This window comes from Parus major, chromosome 2 (assembly GCF_001522545.3).
Source record: "Parus major isolate Abel chromosome 2, Parus_major1.1, whole genome shotgun sequence".
NCBI classification, from domain to species: Eukaryota; Metazoa; Chordata; class Aves; order Passeriformes; family Paridae; genus Parus; species Parus major.
In genome coordinates this window covers 79950196-79957280 of record NC_031769.1, presented here as the reverse complement: position 1 = coordinate 79957280, position 7085 = coordinate 79950196, and the positions used below count along the sequence as shown (strand labels likewise).

General features: G+C 38.5%; 1 long non-coding RNA gene across 1 annotated transcript in view; it reads left to right on the top strand.

Annotated features, from left to right (window-relative positions):
- Positions 1–6953, top strand: part of LOC117243920 — a 26637-nt gene extending 19684 nt beyond the window's left edge. The window contains exon 3 of the long non-coding RNA XR_004496009.1: positions 4775–6953. This is a non-coding gene — a long non-coding RNA (uncharacterized LOC117243920). The remainder of the gene's footprint in view (positions 1–4774) is intronic.
- Positions 6954–7085: the final 132 nt, after the last annotated feature.

The window sequence follows — 7085 nt, the reverse complement described above, 5'->3', positions numbered from 1 at the left end:
ATGAGATAAGGCCTTGATGAGCCATTAACAGAAAACAGTCCAGGAGGAAGTTATCTCTGAGTCATGCAGCAAGGCAGTGGTGGGCCCATTAACAGGGGACAATACAGGGGGAAGTTATCTATGAGTCATGGGGCAGGGCATTGATGGGCCCATTAGCAGAAGGTAGCCCGGGAGCACTGCCTCACCTGGTTTCAACAGTACATGAGGATGGTGATAGAATATACTGCAACCCAGGACACATGGGTTCTACCACCACAGATGAACATTTAAAATAATGGGATGATTTGTGTTTCTTCCAGACTTTTCTAACTGTCATACACTTGTTAAACAATTCAAAGGAAAATTAGACAACTAGGTTTAGACAAGAAGGGACGAACATTTCATATGAGGACCGATGAGCTTTGTACTGACCTCTCCACTGGTGCAACCTGTTTGTGTCAGCATCTAATTGCTCCCTTTCTTTGCATTGGTGTCAGCCTGATAAAAGTCATGGTTTGCTTACTTGTTCTTCTATAGCTTTCCTTTTGATCCATTTGTTCCAAATGAACAAACAAACAAAAACCAAAGTCATCCCTTTACGCATTTGCCCAAAAATATTTACAAAGCTGTATATTTTATAAATCAAACAACTCTTCCATGGAGAACTGGCTTACCATCTGGATTTGAAAAGAAATGTCAGGATTGCTTTTACCTTTTCTCTGACACCCCTCCTCAATTTTTACTGTCTCTTCCATCTTCACTGCCTGTGGAAGCTGAGTCATGGGTCATGGTCCCTGCACTAATGAGCGGTTCCATTCCCTCTACCACTACCTTATTCTCCAGTGAAACTTGATGCCATTTTTCATAATGGTAAAGGGAATCAGTACCCCAGTTGAAGAGGGGAGCATTTTAACTTCCTGGGGAACACATCATTTGAGATAATATTTTTGCCAGACAAATAATTAACCCCACTGGATCATGGAAAGCACAGTTTGTGTGCACCAAAACCTTGCTCAGATATCAGATATATATTTTTTTTTTTACATCCCTTGGCCCTTAGCACATTTTATTATGTTTAGCCCTCTAGTGATGCTATTCTGAGACCAGCGGGATATCAGGGCTCACACAGCCTTGCCCTAACACAGCCTGTGCAGTGAAGAAATAAGATGTCAAGACCTTAGGAGTACAACATGGCAAAAGGCACCATTGTGTAGCAGCACACCTCTCCAGTTAGGCTGACTGACCTGATCAGAAGAAAGAGGGCAATATACGTTCATTGGAAAAAAGTAATTAAGGTGGAATATTTAACACTATGACACTGTCCTAAAATGCTGTTCACATTCAGAGTTGTAGCTGAACTGCTCTTCTGGTAGGAGGCCAGATAACCTGGGTGCAGATTCACAACACTCCTTGTTTATGCCCAAAAGTCACAATGCAATTCTGGTTCATAAGTGATTTAGGTATTTTGTTAAAACCTCTCTGACCCTGTGGGAGCACTTTTTACTCTCTTCCAATCCCCAAAGCACTGAGTACTGACATCAAAAGCAATCATCTTAGCTGGATGCAAGACATACAACTCTTACAGTAAGCACACTCTGCTTGTTCTCCAGAGAACAGTACAATGGGTAGCCTTATGATCAGACCTCCCTCCTGTTCATATCAGTATCTGTGAGTTCAACTATGTTACATTAGCCTTGGCTTAATCCATCAGCATCACTTGAGTAACAGCACAGTTGTTATCAAATACTCAGTGTGGTCCTCTTTCTCCTGGAAAGAGATTTTAACTTTCTTAACTGGCCCCTTGGTGAATATAATTCTGTAAGGGCCTGGAATAATACGTTCTTTGCTAAATTTGCCATATAATAACCTCAGCAACATTGCATCAGATCAATGTCAGTTTCCCTCAGTTATCCCCCCATAACAGTGCCTTTGGGCAAACTCTGTCTTTCGTCATTCAGCATTTGACAATTGTAACTTTATTCACGCCACTGAGAAGGAAATATTTTATTTACTTCACATGTAACAAACATCCCATTGCATTCCTACATTAAGCCTTAGGAAATATGGTAATGAAAGATCTTGTTTCACTGGGCAGTTAATTACACTTGCTGAGGATGACAGTTTATAGAGTAATGTAAACAAACCCAGTGATGCAGTAATTCCCCTCAGGACATGCCTTGTATTATTCTGTAGTAAATAAAGTCAGCTGAGGCCCTCTTGGCCAAAATGTCATTAGTGACATTAAGAAAATGCCAGCACTTGCTGATTTATGCAAAGTCTGGGGTTTCTTCAGAACTAGAGAAAATATTTCCTGTAAATATTAAGTCCAACAAAACTGCAGGTTTGTATAGTTTTTGCAAGTAATTTTCTCATTGACACATTTTAGCTTAAAACAATCAAAAATAATTTCATGATTTCACATATGGTTCAGCACCTGAACTCAGAATATAACTATCTACACTGGATCAACAGATGTCACCCTACAAGGTGGCTAGAAGAATAAAAAAATTACCTTTTAAAAGAAAATTAAACTCCATGTGCCTCTACAGGGAACATCTAGTTTGACCAATTGCTTATTCACTCACAGCTCACATGCATAATCTTTAGCACCTTTTCTCTCTACCCTTTAATGAATTCTGACCAGCTCAGACCAACAGCAGTGGTCAAATAATACAGTGTCCAATTTTACAAGAAATATGTAAATATCCCTCTTTTGTGCCAATAAGATCTACAGCCTTGGTAGAGCTTTAATGTTCAGACTAACTGCTAACAAGTTGGGTAGGGCTTTTATTCTTGAATTTTGGGTGGCCACAATGCGGTACCTCTATCTGGGCCAGGTGGAGGATCCATCTAATGCTGTCAGTAGGCAGCAGTCACATCCAGTCTCCACTGACTGCAGCTAGAGCCCACACAACTGTCTCAGATGCACATGTAAGAATCTCCTGCCCTTGGTATTTTTTGATGTGAACAGAGAGCATCCCACCACCCTCCCTGCATCAGAAGGGTACAGGAATGCTGTGGGCCTTGTGTCAATGTGTCATCCTAAGCTTCATGCAGCATGGATTTAGGGAGCTCATCGACATTTAGGATTGCTCCTATGACAGTATGTAATTTTTGTTGCTGACATAGCCTATGCTCTTTGCTTCCCTAACTTAAATAAAAAAAATACCCCATCTGTCTCTGCTCTATTATCAATCATGTGTAGCCACAAGCAATCTGGAAGGATTTGCCACACCTGTCATTGGAGATGATTTGTGTGCACTGTGTGGCATTAGCAGAAATGTTGCATACGCCCTGCCCTCACTAAAACATACATATTTGCAGAGAAAACTGAACCTCAAAGCAAAATTCCAAGTATTTAAATTCCTTCTCTAGCCCTGTATCCCAGTCCCAGTTTAACAGGTTTTGGTAGGTCATGCACAGCACCATACTGTTTCAGGTCTGGAGTAACTGAGTGGCAAAGGTGTGGGCAAGCCACCAGCCAAGCAAGAGTCCAGGCTTCTGTGTTTACAGGTTCTGCCACCTCTGTGGTAGGAAGCCTTTTAGGGGTATCAAACTAATCAAATATTTGTGCCTCTTTTTGAAATACCTGTGGCTTCTGATCTGTTTTTTATTCAACATTCATTGTATTTCTTTGTGACTTCATGCCACAGCTTACTTGTTTCTGCTCTACATCCACAGGACTCAGTTCTTTTGAGATTTTTTTAGTTGCTTCTAGACTGACCACTGGATACCTGGCCATACTGCTCCCACAGTTAACCACACCAGGGACTTGCTAGACATCACTAAACCCTCATCAGACTGGCAAAATCTATAGCTATTTTACTGGTTGCTACATATTTGCCTTATTAAAAAAAAAATAAAATAAAAAAATCCATTTTCTGTTCAGTTTCTACAACTCGAAGCAGGGAATCTGTTCTTCTTTTCTTTTTCAATTTTCTTTGAATGTCATTTACCCATGAACCTGTTAGGAATAAGGCATAGTTAAGTTAATTTCTTTTGTCTCTGGTTAATATAGGCAGAATAGTATAAAAATGAGATGGGAGTACCAAATCCAACCTGCTTTTCAATTTCTTTTAATTAAGTTTCATTAAAATTACCTTGTGTCACTGGTAACAGTTATGTCAGGTTTAAATGCAAAGGAAAGAAGCCAGCTTCAAATGACGACTTCCTACCATATAAAAACAATAACATTTCTGTAACTACTAAGCATCTTTATTATCATTCATGCAGTTTTCTTATAGATGAAAATTTCTTTTTATCATATAAATAAACGCATTATTCTTGAACAAAACCCTGGGATGAACCTCCTTCTTTGTGCAGAATTTGCTTATACTGTTTTAATTTTTAATCAATAACCCTCTATATCTTGATGTTCAAATGTGAGACTATTTTTGGTTCACAGACAGGAATTGAACATCACTTAATTCTGCTTTAATAATATTTAGATCATTTAGGGAAGTAGTCATCTTGATAAAAATTATGCACATCTTATCCAGTTGTGTTGTGAGGAATTCCTTTCTAGAGATGTCAAAGTCATCAGAAGATGTGTAATTAGCCACATTGATAATTTCTGTTCTTCATTTTGCTTACACTTTAATAAAAATCTTTGCAAGAGCTCTCCTTAACCTAACAAAAGTTATAGGCAATAAGATTGTATACATGAAAAATGAATATTCATTCTACTGTTTTCTCTGGTTTTGTCCACTGAATCTATTTCCTCTGACTTTTGTGATTTTCTAATTCTGTTTACTGCTGTGGTAAATTTTCTCTTTCAAATACTTTCTTTACACAGTACAAAGACATCATGGAAAAGCTCAACAGAGAGAAGCTTTGCAAGCTATTCTAAGATAAAAACTCCAAAGATGATCCAAAATCCAGTGAGGTCTGTGAAAAACCTCCCTCTCCCTTTTCTTTGGAATCTGTCCCAAACGAGGTGATGCACTTTTGTGCCAGGCTTCCCACTCTCCCCAAGGGAAACAACAGTGACTACCTGTCTCAAGCTTTTGTTTCTTGCACAAAGCACTGAAGAGGAGATGGCAACACCTCAGCTTCTTACTGAAACAGCCTAAACAGTAAGCCAAACATGTTTATGTGGGAATGTATTTGAGTGTTTATATGCCAGCTCTGTTCTTAGAGACTCTCACTGTAGGAAAATGAGAAAATAAAGTACTTAACTGTGCAAGTAATTTCAGCTGGAGCCCATTATCCATCTGCTAATACAGTGCAGCCTGGAAGCTTTGCCAGTGACAGATTAAGGTCAAACAAATAATCATTCGTACAATATACACTCCTCTTCCTAAATGTATTTTTCTTTTATTATGTAATGAAATTCCAATGAAAAAGCTTTTAATAATATTATATTAGTATAAATTTCTTGCAGTGAAGCTACGGCAAGTTTCTTGAATAATGTTTGGGTCCAGAAAAGCCAGACAGTATAATAAAGACAGAAACTCTAGTCACAAGAGTCTGCAGGCCAAAAAGGTAAAACATGGGAAGAACTGCATAAAGAAGGTGCTGTTGTTTCATTTTACAGGGGCAGAACCAAAGCAGAGGGCTTGTGGGAATGGGGTGTGCAAGGATTGGAGACACAGAAATAACAGTGGCAACTTTAAAGCCTGCATACAGTGTCAGAGTGAAATCCCCCATGATTTACTGAAAAATATTTTCCCCCAAACTTCAATTTTTGCTGATCTTTTTTTTACAGAAGAACTTCTTTAAATTTTTTTTCAAGATCACCTGTCTTTAAAGATAAAGCTATTCAGACGGGTTTGAAAATCCTGACCTTCACAGCTGTGCATACACTGACTACATGCAACTAAAGACAAAGTTTCAGTGTGAAGTGTTAAGCAAATCAATCTATAGGGACTGCTAGTTCTGCAGCCCAAAATATAACACAGCAGAGACAGGAAGGTAATTAGCAGTATTTAATTTTAAGACTGAAAATTACACAAGGAAAATTTAGCTATGTTTTCGATCCAGATATGTGCGAGTCAGCCTGACTGGGATTCAGACTCAGCTAGACTTTGCCACTGGTTGGCCAGGCATTGACTTCAAGCCCTGGGAAACATTTATCTAAGTCAGGGTGAGCCCAAGATTTCCTCCCAAAGGACTTTGAAGTTGTTAAGTAGTCCAAATTCTACTCCCCTATTGGTTACTTGTGCTCCCTATAAGGTTTCGTTTCTAGAATGTTTTACATCTAGAAATGTAATGTTTTACATAGAATTGTTGCTAGAATTTTTGTTTACATCTAGAAATCTTGCTTGGTTTTGGTCTTTGGAGTTTGACCCTATATTATGTATAACTTCTGGGTACCGTCCCTGTTTTATTTTCATTAAAGTGTTTCTTTTTCAGGCAACTCCATTGTTCCTGCTCCTCCCTTATTTTTGTCACCCTCATCCAGAAGTCAGGCACATTGCTCAAGTGTTTTAAATTTTTGGACAAACTGTCTTGTCTTTTGCCATTGCTCTGACCTGGAGAAAAATGCCCTTTCGTCAAAGTCAGAGTCAGAATATGTAAATAGAGGATAACATTGACCTATTTATTTTTTTTTATTTTTTTTTTCCAAAGAGCATTTTATTATCCACTGATGAGAAATGCTGCCTGGACACTGGGTACCATTATGTAAACTATAGATGTCTCACAAATTCTTTTGTAACTGAGTGAGAGGGGTGGTGCCTGCTTGCCTCATTCCCAGGAAGCTGCTTCTGCACAGAGGGTACGACCCTACTTAACCTGTCCCACAGCAGCTGAGCCTCAGTGGTGTCCTGTCTGTGTACACAGCACAGGTACAAAAAGCTATGGCGTGTCACTGCCTCATCAGGGACCACAGCAGAATGCCAAGCACATGACGAATCATGATTAAAAAAATGTTTGGAGCAACACTTGTGAAGAGGGGGCGGGGGCTGTTAAAAACTGGAGTCTGTTAAAAGTAAAGGCAGTCAGGAAAAAATTCTGATTTTTTAAAGATAGTCCAGAAACGACTTCACTACTCTACTTAACTTTCATATTTCCTGGCTAAAATAAAATAAAATAAAATAAAATAAAATAAAATAAAATAAAATAAAATAAAATAAAATAAAATAAAATAAAATAAAATAAAATAA